Below are 23,918 nucleotides of genomic sequence, written 5' to 3' on the forward strand. Positions count from 1 at the left end.
GACAATTCCCCCCCCCGCCCCCCCCACTATTCTCTTCAAATGTCGCAACTGCATGGGCTCAAGCAGTTGCAATGTGGTCTAGGTGGCCTGCCTCAGAACCTCTTCCCTCCCCTGTATGTCAGAGAAATGAGGCATTTGTAACATTCTTCAGTGACTTGTCTCAGCTTCCTGGACCTCCACTGCTGTGTTCGTCTCCAGGCAGCCCAGATTGACAGTTTATGCACCTGGCCTGTGCCACACCCCAGCCATGGACTGGGCTTCTTCTCTAACTCCCCACTCCCATGCTACCGTGGCTCCATGGAACAGCACAGAGAGTATGCACTGCAATCCAAATAACTATCTGCTGTAGAGGAAGTTGGAGAGAGAAGTAAGGTCCAGCAGGTCAAGGAGACAAACCGTTAAAGCACCCAATGCAGCAAAATGACCATGGCAAAAATGCTCAATTTTGTGGAATCTTGGGAAAAGGCCAAATCTCACAGGCACCGAATCACAGAGTCACAAGTATAAATAGGGGCACACTGCCTGCCTCCAACTGGAAGGACATCAACTGGTTGGGATTGCCCCCACTTGGTCAAATATGATAAGTTGGGGAAAACCCATGCACACTGAGTTTTCCCTTCACCTACATATGACTGATATTTAAATCTATAACTATCATTCAGGGCTTATAGTCTGAAACAGGTATTTTCTCCTCATTAAGTGCTGCACAACTCCATCATAGGGAATTTCCAACCAGCAATGCAGAAACAGACTTCAGCTTTAAGTGCTGTCTGCATTCCATCTGGCAGAGGGCCAACGCTGTATCAACTAACCACATTTAGGTCACTTCTTCCAATGACTTTTTCTCAAAATAGCTCTAGGTCAGTAACATGCTACTCCTGCTAGAGAAGAATTTGAATGCTATTTAGAGAAGCACAGAAATCTGTGTACATCTCTCCCATATAAATTAAATCTCAAATTTTTCTTTCAGAGCATGATTAATACAAATAAAATTCATACATTTAAATTTTTCCCAAATCTTGACACAGCTGAATCATTTTAGTTGAAAAATTCAGGCTTCGGAAGACACCCAGGACGGAAAATTTCATCCCAAACAGATAAACTTAGACAAAGTTTTAAGTAACTCACATCACGTTCTTATAACGAACAGTATTGGGCAACATTAATCTTAACATTTACTCTTAACATTGTTAACTGCGCTGCCTATAATACAAAGCATACTGGTTTGCAGTAGACTGTACACATAATGGTTTCCTAGATGTTCTCTTTTCAACCCACTTTTTAAAAAGATACAAATATTTTCTTTATAAAATATTGGAGAAGCTGATCACAAAAACTCTTATCTGCATTCTTCTGGGTTCTCCCTCAATGTAAGCTGCTACAAAATGTAGCTAGGTTAACTTATTTTAGCTAAAGAGTTAGACATTATTTTAGAAAGAAAAAAACCAAAAATATTCCAAAAGCAAACAACAAGGTAAGGTGTATGTTGTGGGGTGTATTTTTTTGTTTAAATTATGGCTATAACTACTGCATTTGTACTCCATGACAGTGTTCATACAATGCAATATGGAATTTGTCCCAAACTTTGCACTGCTCAACAGACAACCTTCTAGCTGATAAACAGTCAGTGCTGCTGAGTTCCAAAGATAGTCACAGCTAGCTCTGTCCTCCTTAGCTGAAAACATGGTGGCTGTGATGGAAAACTGAAAAATTTTGGGGACTTTGGGGAGGACAGAGGGTGAGGATTAAGTGGAGAGAAGAAGTGGTGTCAAGGCTCAAGACCAAGGACAGCGGTTAGTATAAAGATGGAAAGAAGAGTATCTAGTAAGTGACATGTTATCTATTTTCTTATAGGTGGAAAGTATGTATACACAATAGAAAGGACATGAATGTTCTAAAGTTAAATCTATAAAGTTTGCATTTAAGGAGAAACTATTTCTTTTTGCAAATTATTATTTGGGGGATTTTGAATATTAGTGTTTTCTCCAGAGAACAAAATACACAGCATTCACAATAGGTCTGAAAGCTAATCACAGCTGCATGATCCACAATCAGTGCAAACCAACAGTTAATATACAGGACCTACATTATGTTCAATTTTTGCTTCAAGAAAATATTAGGATAATATGTAACATATAATGTAAGTTAATACATTAAGGAGTCTGCAGTCTCATTAATTTGTTAGCACTTCATTAAATCATATTGAACAAAGAAAAAGCTGGACTGTATTCGGATTCCCTGCTCTTGTGTTGTATGCTGAATCTCCAGCTATTTCTTTGTGGATTTACTTGTGTTAAAGGCTCTATTGCATGTGCTCTTGTCAATTTACTCTTGAACAGCTTCAACTGAGACTTGCAACAAAAACTCTGTTTAAGAGAAGAAATGTTATTGGCTACCTATGAACCCAGATGTTGCTATTACTGTTGCTACCAAACAAACTGGTTATTTTCTACCACACATTCACCCACAGGCACGCAACTTACACAGCACAAGCATCAGCAAAACTCCCTCAACTGTGCAGTATATATACAAAAATAAAGCCAGTTATTGGTACATATCACTAGAAACCAAAGACAATTTATCTTGACTGTGCTCCGGGTGAAGTAATCACAATGACCAAATTTGGGCCTTATTATAAACAGTGGTATTTCATCTGTCCTCTGTACAATATAAACACAAGTTGGGACAGGATTGTGTGTGTTCCAGAACTGGGCTAACACAAGCATCTCTCTACATGGACAAAGAATTCTACATTTGTCTCCCCCTTCCTGACCTGCATAAACAGATTAAACATTTTCAGAGGAACGTTACAAGCAGGGTCTGGCCCTTCACTCAGGTCATTACAAGACCATTTATCAGTAGAGTCCAGAGACAGTGAGGGTCTAAATATTAGTTACAATTCCAACATCACGTCAACCCTTCCAGGAGAACCTGTCTTTTTAAAATAAATCCCTACTGCTGTGATTTTACACTCATGAGGTGAATTTGGGTCTTTACTGCATGCAAGTAGTTATTTCTTCACATAATAGCTGCTACTATTTTCTCCCTTGAGAAACGTCCTGCAATCTCATGATTCAAGCTAAGCTTATAGATTATTAAATACCTGTTAAAATACCACTAGGCAATTTTTTTATGGTAAATAATGAGTACCCTCCCTTAAAGTCATATCAGAGGCCAAATATTTATTTCAATATTTATCTGTGGTCATAGTGATTGTTATGCCAAGAGAAATCAGGGTATATTTACACCATAAATAGAAGACAGCTAAAGGGGGCATATGGAAAATTTTAATTCCTACAGCACTTTTTCCAATATTTTTGTACCAATCATTCCCCAATGTCCACTATACCAACCACCAGTCCCAGGAATAAAATCATTTTTCTAATTTACTATAGGAAGCTGCCCAGAAAGGAGTGCAAAAAGCATGTAACCATCTCAAACTTCCGCAAGGATCCAAGCTGTGAAGCAGATCAGGAGGACGCACTGCTCTGAGCAGAGCCTCTAAAAGCAGACCCATTCTCTCTCCATCTCTATGCACTTACCACTTCATTCAATTTTAAATCTAATTGTTTAGTCTTTATATCCCAAATTATTAAATTAAGTAATTTTTAGAAAAAAGAATCCAACATGCTAGCATCCCAACTTCTGAGAGTTCTTCAGTTAGAGACAAAAGCTTATAGGAGCTGAACAGCTTACTGTTATCATATTGTAGTGCTGACATAGCAAGAATCAGTTTCACAAATCCACAGTTGTAGAAATGCATACAAACTATGAACTACACCAATTCTAGAGGGGACCCTCACAGACAGAGGTAGGAGTCTATTAGTTTAGTAGAGCTGTAGCACTTAATATTTTGACTCATTGCTCACACACACTGATGGTAGAAATTATACTAGTATCACTCCTTTGCATGCTAACCCTATTAAATCTTCATTGGTTATAACGCCATGAGTACACACACAAAACAGTGAATCTGCCTTACCACTTCAAAGATAACTGCTGGTGTCAACATTTAACACTCTTAGAAAAGTTTCATTCTATTCCTACATAATAGGAAGAAAGTACTTTCTGGACCACTCCCGACCCCTAGCAACCTCCAACAGCTTGGTTCTCCAAATATTTAATTCTGCAAGGGGGCCACCATTGGTGGTCTACAAACCAATATTATAATTATAATTATAATAAACGTATTATAATAAATGTAAGTTTGGATGGGGCTAAAACAGGTACTATGCCAAAGTGTAAAATTACTGATCTTAAGGACTTCCAGGTACCAATACCTAAAGTGAGAGAACCGAGACACACAAGAGAAAGATGACAACTGTGAGGTGGCTCCTACTTGGAGGTTAAAAACTCATAGCAGGAAGGACATGCTCCTGATAAACCATAACACTACAAAACCACTGAATCAGCTTGGGAAGAGCTTGGTTCCTTGTTTGGCAAGCCCTGTTTTTTTTCTTTAGAGATAAAAAGTGAAGTGCATGTGCAACACAAGACCATACAGCCATGTCGACAAGGGAACAAATACCAGTAACAAAATTAAAGAGAGGCACAGATAACAAAACAGACTTCTTTAAAACACATTTTGCACTACTTACACTTAATGATCTGCAGCGTCTATCGTGAATGGTATGAAAGCCTTCAGAAAGGTGTGAGCAGTTAGCAACAGCTATGTTACCTTCCTATTTTGCAATACACCTTTTCCATGCCAGAGTGCTCTAGGTTGTTCTGGACACAGGAAAAAAGAAGATGTACAATATGTAATCAAACACTTCTTCCCAATTCTTGTAAGAGCTTGGGCATATTTTCAATATTTTCCACAAAGGACACAAATGTCAATACAGTCTACAGAATCACTTTTCTATCTATGAAACTGTGTGTGTTCCTGATGACATCACAATCAGAATGTGTGAAAATGCAAACCTGGTGCACCAGAAATACTGGTTCTGGAAAGTGCTGTATGCATTTGGACTAAGTTGGAAGTATTCTTTGGAAACTGCTGCAGATTAATTCTTTTATACTGTGTGTCTGTTTTCATCTTCACTTTTATCAGAGCCAGTGATAAGAGTCAGGTTATCCTTTTGAATACAATCTCACCTAAGTTTTACACATCATTCATTTCTGAGCAAATGCCAACCCACATTTATATATTTTCTTTTTACAAAGCTACCAATTAAGGTAGTTTCCTCCTTTCTGATTTGACGGGTTTGAGTTTTCGAAAAAACCTGCCCCTCTCCTCCCCTCAGTAGTTAAGAACAGACAGATACTTTAAAAATCTGGATTCTACATGGACCAGGTTTGTGAGTTCCAGTATAATGTTTATCTTCTCTTTCTAGAATATTCACGGGAGTGACAGGGAGCATAACTCTCTTTAGGACGTATCCAATATGATCCTGAACACCTAATACAATAACTTTGCATAGAAAATATAAAGGCAAGTGTTAACTGAGCTTGATCCTTTCCCCATCCCAAAAAGGGTTAAAATTGTGGTGCCAGTAGTTAATTTTGTCTCAAGATTCTGTCCAGTCTACAACACTGACCAGAACAAAAAAGTTGATTATGCAGGGAGGAAGAAGCAGCCAAGAACAGGAACCAAAATGTTTTGTAGTTACTCACTGTAGTTACTAGTTTCAGACCAACACTGGTTTGTTTTTCTTTAGAAGTTGTCACTGTGTAGTTACTCCCTGTTAACTTTTTGATAAGGAAGGTCAAAAATCCAAAAGCCTGTAGAATGTGTTGCAAGGCATATTCTAAAGATCATCAACACAGAATACTTATAATGACTCAGAGAAGTTGCCAAATAAACTACAGTCTTCAAACACATACTCCCTTTTTCAGAGTTTGTCTTTGCAATTACAGAATAGCATTATATTGAAATGAATGTTAACTGCATTTTTTTGCTGTTTGTCACAAAATAAAAATGTATGTATATTTGGTTGCCTTCAGTACATGCTTATAAACATGGAGAAAATTAGCTCCCTAAATTATACAAAAAGGTGTTAAGTATAATTTGCAGGATAAGTGTCACCAACTTCTATAGATCAGGTTTTCATTTAAAAAAATAAGTGTCCTGTCATTTTGGTTGTGAACATAACATTCCAAATATGAATTGAGCATAAAATGATGCAGTGCTATTTTCTAAATCCACTGACAAATTGTGCCAGTATCTACACTGCTGCTTGTAGTTTTGCTAAACAGAAGCATCATGAAATTACAACAAGTTGGTTTCACGTCTTCTATTCAGAGCCTTGTTGACAAACTAGGAAACTGATCTAAAATATGCTTTCTGGAATTATATGCTGGTTCTAGGCAAAGTAATGAGCACTGGAAGAGAAAGGTACATTTGGGATCATGGTGTCTTCAAAAGTTATTTTCTATCCCTAACTGCTGGAAGTTACAAAAGCTGAAGCTCCTAAACAGGGCCCTGGCATAGTACCTTGATCAGAACCAAGCTTGCTCCCATTTCCCTTCTCTATTTTCTACACAAATATGTATCTGAATTGGAGCAGGGTATGTGGGTTGGTATAAAAGATAGATAAGATAGTCAAATGATGCAGAGTACAAAGGAAGATGGGTTTGGAGAGTGGGACTAGACAAAAAGTATTGGAGAGAATATACTGTAAGGAAAGAATAAAAAAGATAAGGAGGACTCAAGGAGCAGGGAGTGAGTGGGGAAGGTAAGATACTGACATCAATGAATGAAATTATAGGTCCGAAAGGGAAGGAAAAGTGAAGACAGGCCAAAAAGGGAAAGGCGGCTTAATTAAAGCATGGGAGACAAGTTACTTTTTAAAAAACTACATTCAATACAAATGTTGATTGGTATGTTACACTTACTGTATACAATTGGTTATTCCTTTAAATTGCAGGGGGTGAGGCCTTGGTGGCACAAGTATTTTCCCCAAGCCCTAGACTGTTTATTAAATGTTAGGTAAATTTCTCAACTACTGATAATTCTGCATATAAAAATACTTCTGAAAAGACAACACCCAATTGTGTGATGACTTTTTAGACTTGTAGCTATACAATATAAGCAAGTACATCAAGACCCAAGTAAGCTGTTATAGAAATACAACAATTTTATAAGAAATCCAAATAAAAAATTGCAGTTTTTAATTATCTGAAGTGTGGCTATCCAAAAAGGTATTTGGCATCTACATTTATATCTGGACATTAGCTGAGTTGTGCAGTCCCAACTGAGGTTAAAGGCATATTAGTGCCATATACTATTTGCATGAGATACTGGATTGGCTCAGAAAGGAATACACTTATGTAATTAGGAAATTTTTTTAAATCATGTCAGATATTCAGTTGTCCCTCAGAGCCATTCCAGACAAGTAAGTTACATATTACTTATATTTAAAGCCCACATTAAAAACCATAAGTGACTGAAAATAATAAAGTTAAGGACCATTTTTAATTTGTCTATTTTACAGTTTTTAAAAGAAATATCTGACCACAATCTAGAATAATCACCTCCCGACTACACTTTTCAGTTACCAACAGCCTCAAATCAGTAAACTGTTAGAAATAAATTGCAATCAGTTTCACACTTGATACAAAACACTTATCTGGATTCAGAGTAGCAGCGTGTTAGTCTGTATCCGCAAAAAGAAAAGGAGTACTTGTGGCACCTTAGAGACTAACCAATTTATTTGAGCATAAGCTTTGGTGAGCTACAGCTCACTTTATCTGGAAACATTCAAGAAATCCTGTAAAAACTTTATTAATCGAGGTGGCTTGTGTACACACTCTAGGAATTTTACTGAGCTTTTAACTATGCTATATCATCTCATCTAAACAGATTTTACTACATGAAAATGATTTTGGGATGATCAGTATAACCCACTCTAAATTCTGGGTAGAAGCAGGAGGAAAACTAAAAGACAGCATTTAGAAACTAACTTTAATTAAATAATACAGCCTTTCTAGAAAGAAAAAAAGAAACCAGCCTCAAACCATCTTGTTATTTAAACAAGATCTATGATTTTAGCTATTTGGTTCATGCAACTATTCTCTGGCTATAAATATAAGAGAACCTGCTCTTTGTCAGATGACCAGCAGCCTTCTCTTCCTGATTTGATTACAGTCAGAACAGGTTCCCTGACATAAAAAAAAGAACAGGTCACTGGGCAGAAATGGGAGAGAGTCTTTCACAGAATGACTATAGTACTTATTCATCTTGTAATCAAAGCCTGCTGTCTACCCCGTGAGGAGAATGAACAGAGTACACATTCATCCTGAATACTCAGAGGAAGATCAGGAAACTCCCATTTCCTTGTGGAATTCAATAGGTTGTATTATATTTGAATGGCTTGGTCTGACACCAAGTGGATGAACCATTTCATTTTTTTTCCTTTAGTTGTTAACATCTGACCAAAAAACACTTTCACAAGCTTCAGCATCCTCCAGAGGGAAGCTGACATTTTTTTGCTGCTCTGTATTTTGTTGGATACAGAGAGGTAGCAGAAGAAACAAGGGAAGGTTTAGCTCTGTAATGACCTTGGAATACCTTCCCTTCAATGTTGTACCTGGCCATCCAGTCCCCCAGGATGCCTTCAAAAATGGAGTTGAGAGATGGAGATTTTGGTGCAAACTAAGAAGGGCTTGTTTCTCCCATAACCAAAACTGATTTTCCACCAGGAGGCTGCAGTCCTTTATAAAGGAAGTATAAATGTACATTTTTACGCTCACAGAAAGGAGGCATTTATAAAGTGGAAACAAATTAGCAGTGGGTTGCAGAGAGCCTCCCTCTTGCTCTTGTTAGCCTTACTGCTTCCGATGGGTTTACCCAATAACATCCCCCTTCAAGTCCTCCCTAGTCTATGAAAAGGGAGCCATTTTGATACTACTCTCCATTCCCTTTTCCCACCATACCTTGCTATATGAAAGCATCCATTGTTGAAATTCATTGTATTTTCCAGTAACTGACAGATGCAGATCAACACGAACAAGGAGAACATGCAGCTCACCAACACACCCCAACTGTAAAGGTTGGGTTGGGTTTGGGGTTTTTTTTGGTCATATTCAAGAGTAGTTCATGAAGAGAGTACAAAAGTACCAGAGAATATTTTATACCAAGTACTATGACTCAACCAGCCTGAAGTGAGAACAGGCTTATTCTTCTGCAAGGACAATACTCAAAGTGATCTTTGATGCTGTTTCAGTCAACTGGAAAGAACAGCATGAGATCTCTTTTCCCACACAGGAATTGCCTTCAGGCACAGCCAGAATGCTGTATTCAGTACTCAGGCTAAAAGGTAAAAAAGGTTAGATTTGATTCAGAGGTATACATTCCTATAAAGAACAAACAGTCTTCTAACCAGCACAACTGACTCAGTGTTAGCTCCAGCAGGACAATTAAGAGGCAGCTTATTAACCTGAGGCAAATGATAAGAAGCTAAATTGAACCATTATTTCAACATAATGTGATGAAATAGACATTTCACCACACGTACCAGTTATTTGCAAGTCATGTTGACAAGTGACCATTTGAAATGTTGTAATAAGTCAGAACTTAATTGGTCTCTGAACATTAGCTCACAGTTTAGGAGGAAGCTGAGAACTGGTGGTCAGAAAAATCTAGGTTCCACCACGGGGTCTGCCACTGACACACTGCATGACCATGAGCAATTCACAACCTCACTGTGCTTCAGTTTATCAGTCTACAGAACAGACATAACACTTCTCTACCTCAAAGGGAAATATAAATTGTAATTTAGTTTGAGATTCTCATATACAAAGAATTGTATAAATTCAAAGTATTGTTATTTTGACTAAAGCAAGGATTATGAAACTTTCCCAGTGCAGACTACGGCTTGTCTTCATCGCAACCCTAGGCAGAGGGTGGCTATGGCAAGAGGTGGCTCAGTTCCCCCCAACTGTATTTTGTGAGCTCCACCCGTGTGCCTGCCCCCTGCAGCAGGTGAAGCTCCATGTCTGGCGGCACAAGGAAGGGCACAGAGGGTCATGGGTGAGGTGCTGGATTCCTGCCAGGTGGAGCTAGAGTCCTGATCTCAGGAGGGTATAGTGGCACTTCCTGAGAAGGTTTGCTGGGATGGGAAAGCTCCTGAGGAGATTGGTGTGAGGAGAAGGGGAGTCCCAAGGGAAGGAGAGAGATCCTGAGGCCACATGTCTAGCAGCACCAGATCCAGGAAGGGGGCGAGGTGGGTTGTCATGAGTGGAGGGCCCCAACTGCATATGGATGTACGCATCAAGGGACACTGTGGCAGGCTCTTCCAAGTCAGCTTGTAGTGAGAACCAATAGGCTGAAACCCAGCCCTGTGGGACAGGAGTCATTGCTGCAGAGTGGGTGCTAGTTTTAATCCAGCCATCACAGCTGAAAATATCAGTGAAGATCCAGCAGCAGAGATTTCAGAGTAGGCCTGCAACACACAAGTATGAAGCCTGTGTCCCCAGGCACGCTTGTACAGCTTGCGCTGAAGAATGTGTCACCACGTCTATACTGCTATTTTTGGCCATGTCAGCTAGATTAAAGCTAGCACATGTATTCCTACCTGAGCTGAAATCACACCTTTGATTGTAGTTCGACTGCAATGGAGACATTCTCAATCACAGCTGCAGGAACTATAGTAATTGCTTACATGGAACAATGACATTAAGGAAGCAATTATTTTTAGCTGTTTTAATGGGACTTTTAGTTTCTGGAAGTAAACATTAGAAGTACTGACAGGCAAGCTCTGGAGACTATCAGCAAGTTCTCTAAGACCGCCACTGGTCCATGGACCACAGTTTGAGAGCCTGCAGACTAAAGACGGGAAAAGACATGAGAAGTAATTTAACCAAATCAGTGTAGGTTGTACTTGCCACGTGTAACAGAAATGCAGTGACATACATAAATCATACTTTTTTTGACCAGGACAGAAATGAAGCAACATCCCTTGAAAGGGCTGATTTTCTAATTTCCTATTAGTACTACAACAACAGGAATTTGGATGAGACAGCAGGAAGATACCTCTGCTTTAATAGCTTTACTCCTCCTGAAATAATGGAGCACTCTCCTCTTATTTCCAAGGACTGGAGTGTCTAGGAAGGTCTTCCTTTGGGTAACCCAAATGTGCTTACAATCACTCAGATATTGAATGCATCTCTTGGGGGATCACAATGACATCCAGAACACACTTGGCATACCACAGATGTTATAAAGCCAGCCCTGGATTGCACCTTTATATGAGAAAACATACACAAAAATAGAAGAAATTAAATCTGAGAAAACAGATGATTCAGCTAATTGTTATAGTTTTAATTAAGGAACTTTAAGGGGACACATTCTTCATCATAACCCTTCACCAGTGATTTATATTCTGTATCCTGTTGTCCAATTTATTCCGAAAAGTTGAACTGACAAAAATTACAGTCATTCTATTCCTGGGTGTTTGATCATTCAAGAGAATCAATTTCAGCATCCAGAACACAATTAGAACTGAGACAGGAAAATTCATGATGTGACTTGACAAGGTATATAATTGTCCCTGACAGGTAGTGTATAATACTGGCACCCAGAAGCATATTATGACCTTCTCTTTAACTGCAAGAATTTACAGTCTGGGAGCATGTGTAATTCCATAGGCAAGTTAATGACAAAGGTAAGAGATGTCTTTTGATTTCTAAAAATCCACAGAATCCATTTCAAAGGTGTGACCCTCTGTGGTATAACAGGGGAGCTCAACTCCTCACCCCAACTCCCCGGCTGCCAGCTCCCGGTCCTGTGGAAATTGTAATAATACAGTGTCATTGGAAATGGGTCAGTTTGGTTATTGTTCAAAAGTCCTTTCTTCCACAAACACAATGGTACCAAACATGACAAACCGAGAACAATTATGTAGTTATATATTCAAGAAAATGTTTAAACATTTTTTTTTAAATTATACTTCAACAGAAGGCATGTCAAAAATGCAGCCCTCACAAAGTTAAGTTGTGGCCCTCAACTGAAAGTACTGTGTTATTAGTTAATGCTCAGAACATACCTGATTATATTTTTAAAATGTTAGATTACTTTAAATGACTGGAGTGCTTCAAGTTGATTTGCCATCATCAGTAAAAAAATGTTCAGTGATACTGATTATAAGCTTGGTTGATTATGCCAATGGAGTTGTCATGAGGCACTGATGAAGATGGCAGTTCCCAGCTGGAAATTACTGGAATCCATCCGCAAACGGTATGCACATGATTACATCACATAACACAATTATTTACAATCCCAAAGTAATTTTATAACAAAATCTTTATTTTTTACTTTGGACTTGATCATTTTTAGGCTTCAATGGGGAGGAAAAGAGTACTGACTAATAACTGAATCTTTGGAGAATACCACCATGGAGCATTTAATTAAAAATACAACACTATAAGAAGTACACCGATAAACCAAATGTGGCAAGGAGAGGGAGTACATCCAGCTTCAGGAAAGAGTTGAAGATGCCAGGACAAGTGCCAGCAGTGAGCAAGATTTCCCCTACACTTGGTCCCATTACATGCATTTCAAGAAGAACATCAGCTTGTTTTGTAGTAAGCTGGAAACGTGAAAGCCTTCATTAAGCCCAGTTTCAACACGAGACAGGCGAGAAATGGAAATAATCACTTATAGCAAGAACATGGCATGGAAAGTACAATTCAGTATGTTCACTGACTCAAAATATGCCCACACACAATGCTGCACACCAAGTGCTACACCAAGAATGTAGGTAATATGTTGTGTCAAAAGGTAAAAGCAACAGAAACAAATATTTATTTTATTATTGTGAACTGTACGACAGCTGGAGTTCATACATTGGCTTGTAGAGATTAACGGATCAGAAAGTGGTGGTGATGGCAGATGCAGAGGCTAAACACAACAAAATATGTGCTTTGAATGGGATTTAAGAGGGACAGATGCTTAGCAGAAAGGCTGTTAAAGCCCTTATTGAAGATAAACTGTGGTATATGGATGTAATTTTTAGCAATCCTCTCTGCAGAAATGAATTACAGTGCATATCCTTAAAAGCCGCAAAAAAGACATGGTGCTAGCAAAAGCAGAGAAAAAAGCTGATGTCAGCAGTAATACAAAGACTGTTTGCAGCTGCTAAATTTTTATGGAAACTCATGTCGTGCTGCAGTGTGTGGGAGTTTAAGGGATACATAGCTGATGCCAAACCTGGGGAAAAAAAAAGTGTAGATCACGTGGATTTTTAAGTGGTACATCAGCGGTCACAGTAACTTCAGCACCAGCAAGCATGACAGTAAGCAAGTAGAGCACAAATCTGCCATTTTATTGAAAAGCCTCATTTGAGTGCTTGGGTGAAAGACAGGTTTCCAACACTACGCATATGCCTCACAGTTGACGAGTATACCTACCACTACAAGTGACTCTTGATTTAACAATTCATTCTGAACCCACAGCAAATGCCTCATGCAGCTTATGCACAGCACTGGTTCCTCCACTGAGTACAACAAAGTACTCTGCATGGCAAATGCAATTGCAAACAAGGTTCTTCCCCACACAGAACTGAATAAAGGATTGTACATTCTCCCAGATCTTGTCAAGCATAGGTTTATATTTTGTGCTGCTGCTAACTTACCTTTCCTTGAAGATACAGCAAATGGCAATGGTGCCCTTCATACTATTGTTATCATCTGCTATCAAGAGTGTATTAATGAGAACCGGTCTCAGCCTCAAGTGCTTTCTGGTCCAGCAAAGAACTGTTCCTTGAAGGAGCATCCTGAATTCACAACTCACTTTCCTATAAAGGTCCAAAAATTCTGAAGCCAAGAAGTCCAGTTTTCCATGAAGCAGAAGTTGTGTGTGTTCACTAACCTTGACCTCACTTGGTTATTGTGCAAAAGTGGGATGAATTCCAGAAGTGAAAAATCATTGAGTACAGCTTCAGCTGAAGAGATAGACCTTTGCATCCGATGAAGTGAGCTGTAGCTCATGACAGCTTATGCTCAAATAAATTGGTTAGTCTCTAAGGTGCCACAAGTACTCCTTTTCTTTTTGCGAATACAGACTAACACGGCTGTTACTCTGAAACAGTTCACTTCTGTGAACTTGGTTCAGATGAGGACCTAGAAAACAGAGCAATCAACGTCGTTGTGGGCTTGTTGGGCATAACGTCCAAATGCTCCCTCCTGGTTTTTCCTGGCAACCCAAGAACGCCATCGAATTTCAAACAAAACATCAAACATGATTGGGATAACTTCTCCAGAAGTAACCAAGCACCATCTAGACTCCTTAGGTGCTGTCAAAAGCCAAGAAGGAGCAATTCCAAAGCTACAGGATGAACTTTCATTGGCAACCCATTTGCGTATGATGGCCCAGAGTCATTAACATCTTGATGAAAGTAGTCTTCAGTGATGAGATAGCTGAAGATGTCAACCCAAAGTAGCCATTTGATTATGACTTGTATGAAGCCTTCAAAACCTTTGTCAATCTATGGGCTCCCAATCAAAAATAGACTAAAGCTATGCTTGAATGCAAAGAAAAAGATCAGAGTAAAGATGGTAGGGACTATTACAGAGCTAACTGCAGACAGGTCACTGTTTGCTTGTCTTTTGGTCTTGTCCAGATCTCAGCTGAGATACTGAGAAAGTAAAAGTTCTCCAGGGCACCATAACTGATGTTCAAATGAGACGGAACAAGGCATGTGCGCCACGTGAAAAGCAAGTGAATGCACATCTTGAATGGTCTAAGTCAGCGCCTACTGACATGACCAGTACCTTATGCCAGCAGAGCCTTTCAGCACTGCAATCAAAGAACGTCTGACTAAAGTACAAGCTCTCAGCAAACCAGGAACTGTTAACACCTGCCAAGATTTGGCTGATCACTTCATTATGAGGCTACAGAGGAAATACTGGATCTATGATGAAGTCTACCTCATGTTTGACAAGTATAAAGAGGAATTAATAAAAATATTACCGGAAGGAAGAGACTCCATGGTACTGCACCTGTCCAACACAAAATCGTTGACTTCACGAACATCTCCATTGTCACAATGAATACTTGCATGAAGGATGAGTTAACTGCATACCTTGCAGGAAAAATGCTCCAGCATGTGAAGAATTTTCATAAAGAACTACATCATCGCATGGCATAATGAAGCTGCTACTGCACTGTTCACTGGAGTGCCTTCATAGCTCCCACGAGGGGGCTGACAATAAAGCTACCTTGCGTGATGTCATGCCACAGAGAAAGGTGCTACTAAATTCTGGATTTTTACACAAGACCCAGACATCCTGTTGCTATCTATGAGATGCTACCCATGACTTCTGCAAGAGTCTGTTTTTTGTGCCTGCTGCTGGGGAACCGAATCATTTTATATCCCTCAGAAATGTATTCCTATCAATCACTAGGACCATTAAAAGCCACTGCACTACCAGTTTTCCATGCTCTTCCAGGATGCGGCACTACCAGAAGGCTGGCTGGAAAGACCAAATTATCTTACTGGAAGGCATTTGATTCAGCCTCCGAAGACTCTCTCCTCACTCTGAAGGAGCTCGGAACGGCTGAAAGAGTCACTGGTGAGGTCATAATTGGAGGTATTAACATGCCAAGTTCGCCATCTGATGACAAACATTATGATCCTGGCAGGGTTACGCTGGTGGACATTTTCCAAGAAGACAACAAATGGAGAAAAATTGCCACCAACAAGGGATGCATTTATACCTGCTATCAACAGAGCAAGTTATCAAGCAATGCAATGATGCTGGGATGATCAAGTGCATCCAAAACTACTCTATAGTGCATGGATGGGTCTTGGAGGATGGACTGATCACACCAGTTGTGTGTGAAATATCATGCACTCCTTCAGCTAATCAAAAGCTCGAGTGCAAAGACCAGATGCTTACCACCCTGCAAATGTTTGGCCAGCAGCCTGCCTTGTACTGAGATATGCACGTGTAGCATGGACAAGGATCAATGTGACAATGTGTCTATCAGTGGTGCCATAGACTGAGATGATGCTTATGACAACTTTGATAAATCAATGTTTTCAGTCCTACGTGTCAAGGACAACTTCCCTAGGATTACCAAAGATCAATGTCTTTTTTATGCATCCCTGTGTTAAAGTATAACTTAAAAAACATTGATTTTTAAACATTTGCTCCAATATATCGCTACATAGCTGTTCTAGATTTGTCATTTTGGTACCATTGTGTTCATGCGAGAAAGGGCTTTTGAATGACACGTCATTGGAAATGGGTCAAGTTAGGTATTACCAACATTTCCATGAACTGAAGGACCTGGAGCTGGGGGTGGGGAGTGAGTCCCTCCCCCACCCCTGCCATGCTACAGAGCGTGATGGGTGACACCACTGAAGTTAATACATTTTTACAAATAAAATGAAACCTCCCTTATCTTTCTATCAGGAACTTGCCCACAAAATGAGATTTTACTACATAATGCTTCCAGACTATTAACAGAAGTACTGAGTCTTTTTAAAATCCTCTCTACTTCACTGACTACAATGGCACCTTTCAGGTGTGACACCAACCCTTGCACATAAAATCAACTGCATAGGAGAATACACAGGATCAACTGACCTCTTACCTGGAGCTAGGACCACCTGTACCAGACTGGCTTTTACTGCCTTCTACCCCCACCCCAGAAACTGAATTTCAGATGCTTGTTAAGCTATAATAGCTGTTAACAGCAAACACTGCAAGACTGAAAATTCTGCATGCAGCACATGAGATTCTAAAAGCTTAACAGCTCCCCATATTTTATTTTCTTTCATTACAATTTAGAGATTTTCTTTATAATTCCTAAGGTCTGTCAGAGGCAGTGCTACGCAGAGAAGAAAGGAGGTTTATTATTTTTCAAATGATAGAGAGAGAATTAAAGTGGCAGGAAACTATGCATAGGAGAAGGCTTCAGATTACTCAGCCCTGGAGATGGTAGATGCCAGCTACAACCACACCCCCTGCTGGATAATTCCAGGAACTCACTGATGTATGCTTCAGATGCAGATCAAAGAAACGCTGAAGCTTTACACTGTGGCACCCAGCCAAGAAGTGAGAGTGTAGAAGCCTTAAGTCTATGTTTAAGCCCTCAGACCACCTGATCATTAATCTCTTAGCAGTTCTTTTAAAAGGGATGTCTGGGCTCGCACCTCTCTCTCTCTCTCTCACACACACACACACTTCTGTTATTTCCGTCACTTCCTAGAGCTTCTTTATGTGATACCCTAACACTAAGCTTAAACTTTTTCTTTGTGGGCACAAAACAAGTTTAAAAATCACAAAGCAACTAGTGAGTTTGGTTCATCCAAGCCGGTCTCCATTAAACTAGTCAGATTTAATATTCAGATATCTCTAAACTCTATTTCTGATCTCTTGAAAGCCAGAGAGACTGATGCATAGAAGTATTTTATATGCAGTAATACTTCTATGCACTTGAACATATTTCTTCCAATTCCCCTGAGAACAATGTCCCTTCCCCACATACACATACTAATTGATCTTAACATTCGCATTAAAGAATAAAATTCCCTCATTGTACTGCATACTGCAGAACCAAATTTTTTTAAGTGGTTTTGCTATAGATGAAGCACTACCGGAAGCGAAGCCAGTAAAAAGGAACCAGCAGCTTTTAAAAGGTAAACAGTTTGAGGCTACATTTTTCATGAGCCTACAGATGCTCCACCTTCTAAAAACAATAAAGACAATTAAATGATACCTTCCCCTCACATCAGTAGTTACCAAAGTCACAAGGAAAGCTGTGGCTGAACCCAGAGCAGAGCTTCCAGGGCATAAATAAAGAGATCCGTGAGACACAACTGTTATATTAATATATTATTTTACATTTAAGTATAGTTAGTAATGTCTCCTAATGATCATAAAATATTTCAAGATCACTTTTCTTGAAGCTCTAGTTATGCTTATAGCCATATCCCCCTCTGCAGTCAGATCTCATAAATGAAGCAGGGTTGAGTTAACTGAGAATTTGAATGAGACACTCTCAAAGGACATTATGTGTTGTCAGAAGCAATGACCATGTAGTGGATGGCATGCCTCCCTCTGATAAAGAAAAAGAACCAGTGAGCTGGCATGGTATTTGAATATACCATGCTACCAAAGGTGCTGTGTCTCAGATGAGAAAAAGATTGTTTGTTTGAGGTCACTGAAGATTTCCAAGCACTTTCTGCAAGGGTTCTATTCGTGTACAGTATCTTCACCAAACTCCAGATGAGAGAATTACATTCTGCCTAATCTTCCCCTGCAGTTTCATTAGGCTATGCTATTTTGAACTGCTGTGAAGTGTTGCCGTGAGCTGTCAAATGGCCGCTTATCACACCATACGACAGGACGGAGGTCTGATAAAACCTACATTTGCCAAACCAATGTCAAATTTGATTCCAAAATAAAATGGATCTAGAGGGTATGAATGATAAGCCTACTCAGCAAATTATGGCACTACATTCACAAGAGAAACAGTGTTCTTCTACCCTTTAATGAAGTCACTATCCTTCCCTAATCTTTTCAAAATGTAAGAACTACTGCTAAATATATTTTGTAAAAAAACCTATCCAAATACACATTTACTTGTGACATAAGAGTTGACATGAGTAAGATTTTAAAAGCTTGAATGGAAGTCTGTATCATAATACACACACACGATGAAATAGTTGCCAAATGGTAAGCAAAGCCTTCGGCTTCCAAGTCTCAATCTTATATCCAGGAAATGTAGTGTCCTGCACGGCAATAATGTCATTTCTCCCTCCACCCCGCGACCGAGCTGAGGGCTCATCGAGACAGCTGCTGGACAGGATCAGGCAGAATATAAATCAGGTGAACCAGAAAAGTGAAACCATCTAGGACCCTGATGCTGTGAAGAGTTTATTAACAGTAGTTAAGTCACATAGGTAAAGAGAAACTAAAAGTAGTGCTGAATGTTTGGTCAATATATTAAATGCACTCAGCTTGGTATATGCTCTATATTGCATTATAGGGGATGTACGGTTATAAAAGAAAAAAATAAAAAGTTTTAAAGTAGTTATTTATATTGTGTCTAAATCAAATAGCACATGCAAATCCACTTCAGAGTTTACACTGCTGCAGCAAAAGCAAGTGCTAATGAAAGAGATATAAACCTGTCACTTCACTAAGGTGTGTGGAGATATTGCCAATAAACTGTTTATACCTCACACTACTCTTTTTATAATAGCTGAAAATAAATCTGCATAATCGTAGTCATAAACGCATTGTCACTGATTATATTAACTGTCTTTTGGAAAGCCAACTTAAGACCACAACCTGTAACCAACCCTAAAGTTCTCTGGGTAGTTTGCAAAAAAGAACCTTGAAAGTCTTGTCCAAGTTAAACATACACATTAAGGAAAAATACAGAATTTTCCCAATTACGAGATTTTAATCAATCACTCTACAATATTCATAAAGCAAACAAGAACTGTAAGGTCACTTGCACTAGAAACTTATGTTGGCTGAAAACTAGAAAGCTGATGAGCATAAAACAATTTAAGAAAAGCCATGGTTTAATCACAGTTGCAGGCCTGTGGAGGACAGTGCTAACTTTTCCCCTTTAAAAAAGGCAAACAGTCACAAATCAAGCCCCAGAGGGTTTCCAGAAGCAAAAATGTAATTTGTGCTGAACAGTTTAAGCTGACAAAAATTACTGCATCCATTTCCCCAAACATAATCAGCATGTTCATAGAGGCAGTCTGTTAGAACCTCAAGTCAATACATGAATTGGGACGGACATGCATGTTGTTGCTGAAGTATGTTATGTTCACACTGAGCCATGACAACATTTAAAAAATACTATACACTATATCTGAAAAATAACTGTGCAGGAAACTAGCTAATCAGGTAAAAGCAATGCTATGCATGGGAATACAGGAGTCATTTAACATGTCATTACCATTAGATGTAACCCAAGAAGCCACAGTTTGTGGGGCTACAATTACCACTTGACTCTTCTGTATGAATGACAAACATCAGTGTTTCTAAAACCTGCTAAATTCTTGTCTTGTTACCTGTTCTCCATCCAGTTCACAAAAAAATTCTTAGTGGGTTATTTTTAAAAAAAATACAGTTAACATTCCAGGGAAACACTATACAAATGTCTACACCAATGAAAATAGCTGTTCTGTACCTATGTGAACAACAGGCAAGTCTCTCTCCATTCACAAACCTCACTTGAACATGCTGGTACAATAATCAGTAGTCTCACTGTGAAAGATAGCCAGCCACTCCTGAACTATACTGATCACATACAGAGAACAAGAACATAGACCAAAAAAGGAGGAGGAAAAATGTTTTCTTCAGCATGACACTTGTAGATGCCAGCAGACAATCTGACAATGTTAGCCCATTCACAATAGTATCCTCATGCAAACAAGAAAAATATTCCAATGACTGTCAAGTACCTATTTAGTTGTCAGAGAAAAAGATCCCCCTTTTCAAAGCCAGTCAGTATTAAAAACCCCCAAAGCCTAGTGAATTATGTTGAATGTATGTTGTTCGATATACCTGCTTCAGTGACAAGCTGATGTGACCTGCACTTAACAATCCTATGTACGCTGACAGACATGTGATCCAAAACTAAGGGAAAGCTGGCCTCAGTTTCCTTGAGCAACCCCAACAAGATTTTTCCAGTGTACAACAGGTGGCCCAATTTGCTCAGTGGAGCTATGATATTTACTTAAAAACTAGGGCAAGAGGCCAATTTTTATTTTCAACCTCTTCAACAGGATAGCCATTATTATTTAACAAGCAATGCCAGTGTATAACAAGACAAAATTCCTACTTTATAGCACTTTTCACCGTAGATGGAAAGAAATCTTGGGTTACAGATTTCAAAGTACTTCATAAAGGAGGTCAGTATCATTATCCGTATTTTACAGATGGGGAAACAGAGGCACAAGGAGGAGCAATAACCGGCCAGTGGCAGAGCGAGGAACAGAATCCATGTCTCCCAAATCCCAGTCCAGTGCTCTATGCACTAGGCCAAACTAAATAAAGAACCAGTTTTTCTACTGGTGTTCAATAAGAAGTCCTGTTAGCACTGAATATTAGGGCATTTTGATGGATTTTGAAGTGCAAGACAACAGCTTGTTATGTGATAAGTAAATGCTGCTTGCCCTGACCCAAGTTTGGCTGTCCCAGCTGAACAACAGAATTCTCCCTCCTAGTTGTCCATGAACTAGCTAGTAGGTTTCCCTCACTGCCTCTGAAAGCTCTGAATTTTTCAGGATGTTACTTGGAAACCTCACAGGCCCCAAAACAGCTGACAATACTTGCTGTTTCAAACAGTGTTCACAACACATTGGTCACTGAGAAATTGACTTCAGCCTCCACTACTTTCCATTCATCACACAACAGCTTCTTTCCAATAGAGCATTTGGCAGCCAGTCTAGCAACAAACCATTGTATTGTCCTACATCTATTCATAGATTAAAACCATGCACACTGTGTGTGTATATATGTATTATATATACAGAGCGAGGAGACAGAGAAATATGCCAGGTAGAGTAACGCTTGCCTATAACGATTAACAAACCCAACAAAGTCTGTATCTTCCAGGACATAATGTTTCCACTTTATTACTTCCATTGTGAATGCAGGGAATGTGTTGTTAAACCCTTGGTGGTTCCTGCTACAGTTTACCATGGATGGTAGCGTGTAAAAACCCCCACAACAAAATACAGGAGAACCTCAAAGATAAGAACACCAGAGTTATGGACTGACCAGTCAACTGGACACCACGTGGAACCGGAGGTAAGCTATCAGGCAGCAGCAGAGACCGGGGGGAGAGGGGGGGGGGGCGCAAATACTATACTGTGCCTGTATTGCAACTTAAAGACAGGCACATCTGGGTTGCCTGTCCCCACCACCACCCTCATGCGTGGGGCAGCCACTTACAGCTAGGAGGTGAAGACGCTGATGTTCGCAGGCACAATTGTGAGCCCCAACTGCCAGCCTAAGCAGGCAGAGCAGGAGCAGCGCTGGGGTCTCTGCCACTTTCCTGTAAGCCGTGGGCACTGTTTTCACCCCCTGCCCTCCCTCACTCATCTTTGCAGCCAGGGAACCAGAACTAGCTGCCTGCCCTTATGCGTAGGACAGCTACTTACAGGTAGGAGGTGAAGATACTGTTCAGAGTTATGAACAACCTCCATTCCCAAGGTGTCCGTAACTCCGAGGTTCTACTGTATGCCAGCAGGAACAAATCCAGAAAGCGTTGTCACGGTGTGCAATAGGGCAAAGAAAGATGCCTCTGAACTAAGAAATAATTAGCAGAAAATTCACCAAACCTTTCACCAGTTATCTTTAGCAAGAGAGGAAAATAAATCCAATTTAGGTTCCTTGGAAAATGGAGAGTTGGGCTCTGACTGAAGGCCAGTGGGATTCAGGAACTTAATTTCTCTGAAAAGTCCCAGCTTTAGACACTTACTGCCAAAGTAGTGTACTAAAGTATTAAAGTTATATTTCTCAAACAAGAACCTTCTACTTTCTCCCAGGATGCCTCGTAAGCTTGGGATGTGCTCCCCGTAAACATGCACAAAACTAACTAAGGGCTTGTCTACACTGGCAATTTACAGCACTGCAACTTTCTTGTTCAGGGGTGTGAAAAAACACATCCCTAAGCGCAGCAAATTTCAGCCCTGTAAAGCGCCATTGTAGACAGGGCACCAGCGCTGGGAGTTACGCCTCTCGTGGAGGTGGGTTTTTTAGAGTGCTGGGAGAGCTCTCCCCCAGCGTTGCACTGCGACCACACAAGGCACGTTAAAGTGCTTCTGCAGCCTAACTCTACACTGTCACAAAGCCAACAAAAAACCTGACACCGGTTAAGCTGCTGGTGTGCTGACATCCCAACTTACCACACTGACCAATATTGTCTCATTGTTTTCTTGTACTCCCCCTTCAGTCAATCTGTAACCATCAGTTATGACTTGTCTTGTACTTAGACAGTACACTCTTTGGGGGCAGGGACTGTTTTTGTTCTGTTTGTACAGCACCTAACACGATAGAGTCTTGATCCATGACTGTTGCGCCTAGATGTGACAACACTACAAATTAAATTTTGTTATAGTTTGGATAATTACTCAGGAGTAAGGCAACGTATGGGAGCCCTGAACTTACAGACTGAATACCTACTGAAGGTGGGTTAGACAGCTTTGAAATTAAACAACATGTGGTACAGGATTTGTGTTCCATGTGTCTTTCCATTAAGGCAATTTTAACAAGGAAATTGCTAAACACCACATTCTAGCTCTTACTTTTGTGCTTCAACAAACAAGTTAATTTGTTTTTAAATAAGAAATATTTCCCTGATCCTTTTGTCTCTTTCTGTACATCATTCACCACAATCAAGCATGAGATCATTTACTCTGTTCATCACAATGACACTTTCAGGTCATTCCCTTCACTGACAGGTGTCTCATAGTTGAGAAGTAATCTGCACTATTAAGGAGGACAAATTGTTTTTTTTTGTTTCCCAGTGAGGACCTACACCCTTAGAGAAAAACGGAAGTTACTATTAATTCAAACAGTCTAGCCCCAATTAAAAACATATTTCACAAGTTGATGCAATACATGTCCTCTTTATAAAGAATACTGAGCAGGAATACCCAGTTCTGTTTAACATGCTGCATTTACCTGGCTTTTCCATAAATTATGTATTGTTTATATTACAGTGGCATCCAGAGACCAACTGAGATCTGGACCCATCATGAGAGTGTGTCCCTGGCCTGAAGACTTTACAATCTAAACAGACAAGATAAACAAAGGGAAGGAGGGGAAACAAAGGCACAGAACTGAAACGCTTTGCCCAACGTCATAGCAGGTCAGAGGCAGAGCCAGGAATAAGACCCATGTCTCCTGACTCCCAGTCCATTGCCTTATCAGCCAGAACACACTGCCTCCCTAGTGTCAGATGCATTTCCAACAGGAGAGTGGGGTTGGGGGGG

At 39.8% G+C, this 23,918-nt stretch overlaps 1 protein-coding gene and 1 long non-coding RNA gene across 24 annotated transcripts in view; one reads left to right on the forward strand and one right to left on the reverse strand.

Moving 5' to 3' along the window:
• The window catches only part of LRRFIP1 (LRR binding FLII interacting protein 1), a 184,502-nt gene that overhangs the window by 115,103 nt on the left and 45,481 nt on the right, over window positions 1-23,918 (reverse strand). The window lies entirely within an intron of this gene.
• Window positions 1,633-23,896, forward strand: LOC141995650 (uncharacterized). Its single transcript, XR_012641381.1, has 3 exons — window positions 1,633-1,824; window positions 21,576-21,729; window positions 23,646-23,896. It is a non-coding gene; the product is annotated as an uncharacterized LOC141995650 (long non-coding RNA).

Source organism: Natator depressus, chromosome 11 (assembly GCF_965152275.1).
Source record: "Natator depressus isolate rNatDep1 chromosome 11, rNatDep2.hap1, whole genome shotgun sequence".
Taxonomy (NCBI): Eukaryota; Metazoa; Chordata; order Testudines; family Cheloniidae; genus Natator; species Natator depressus.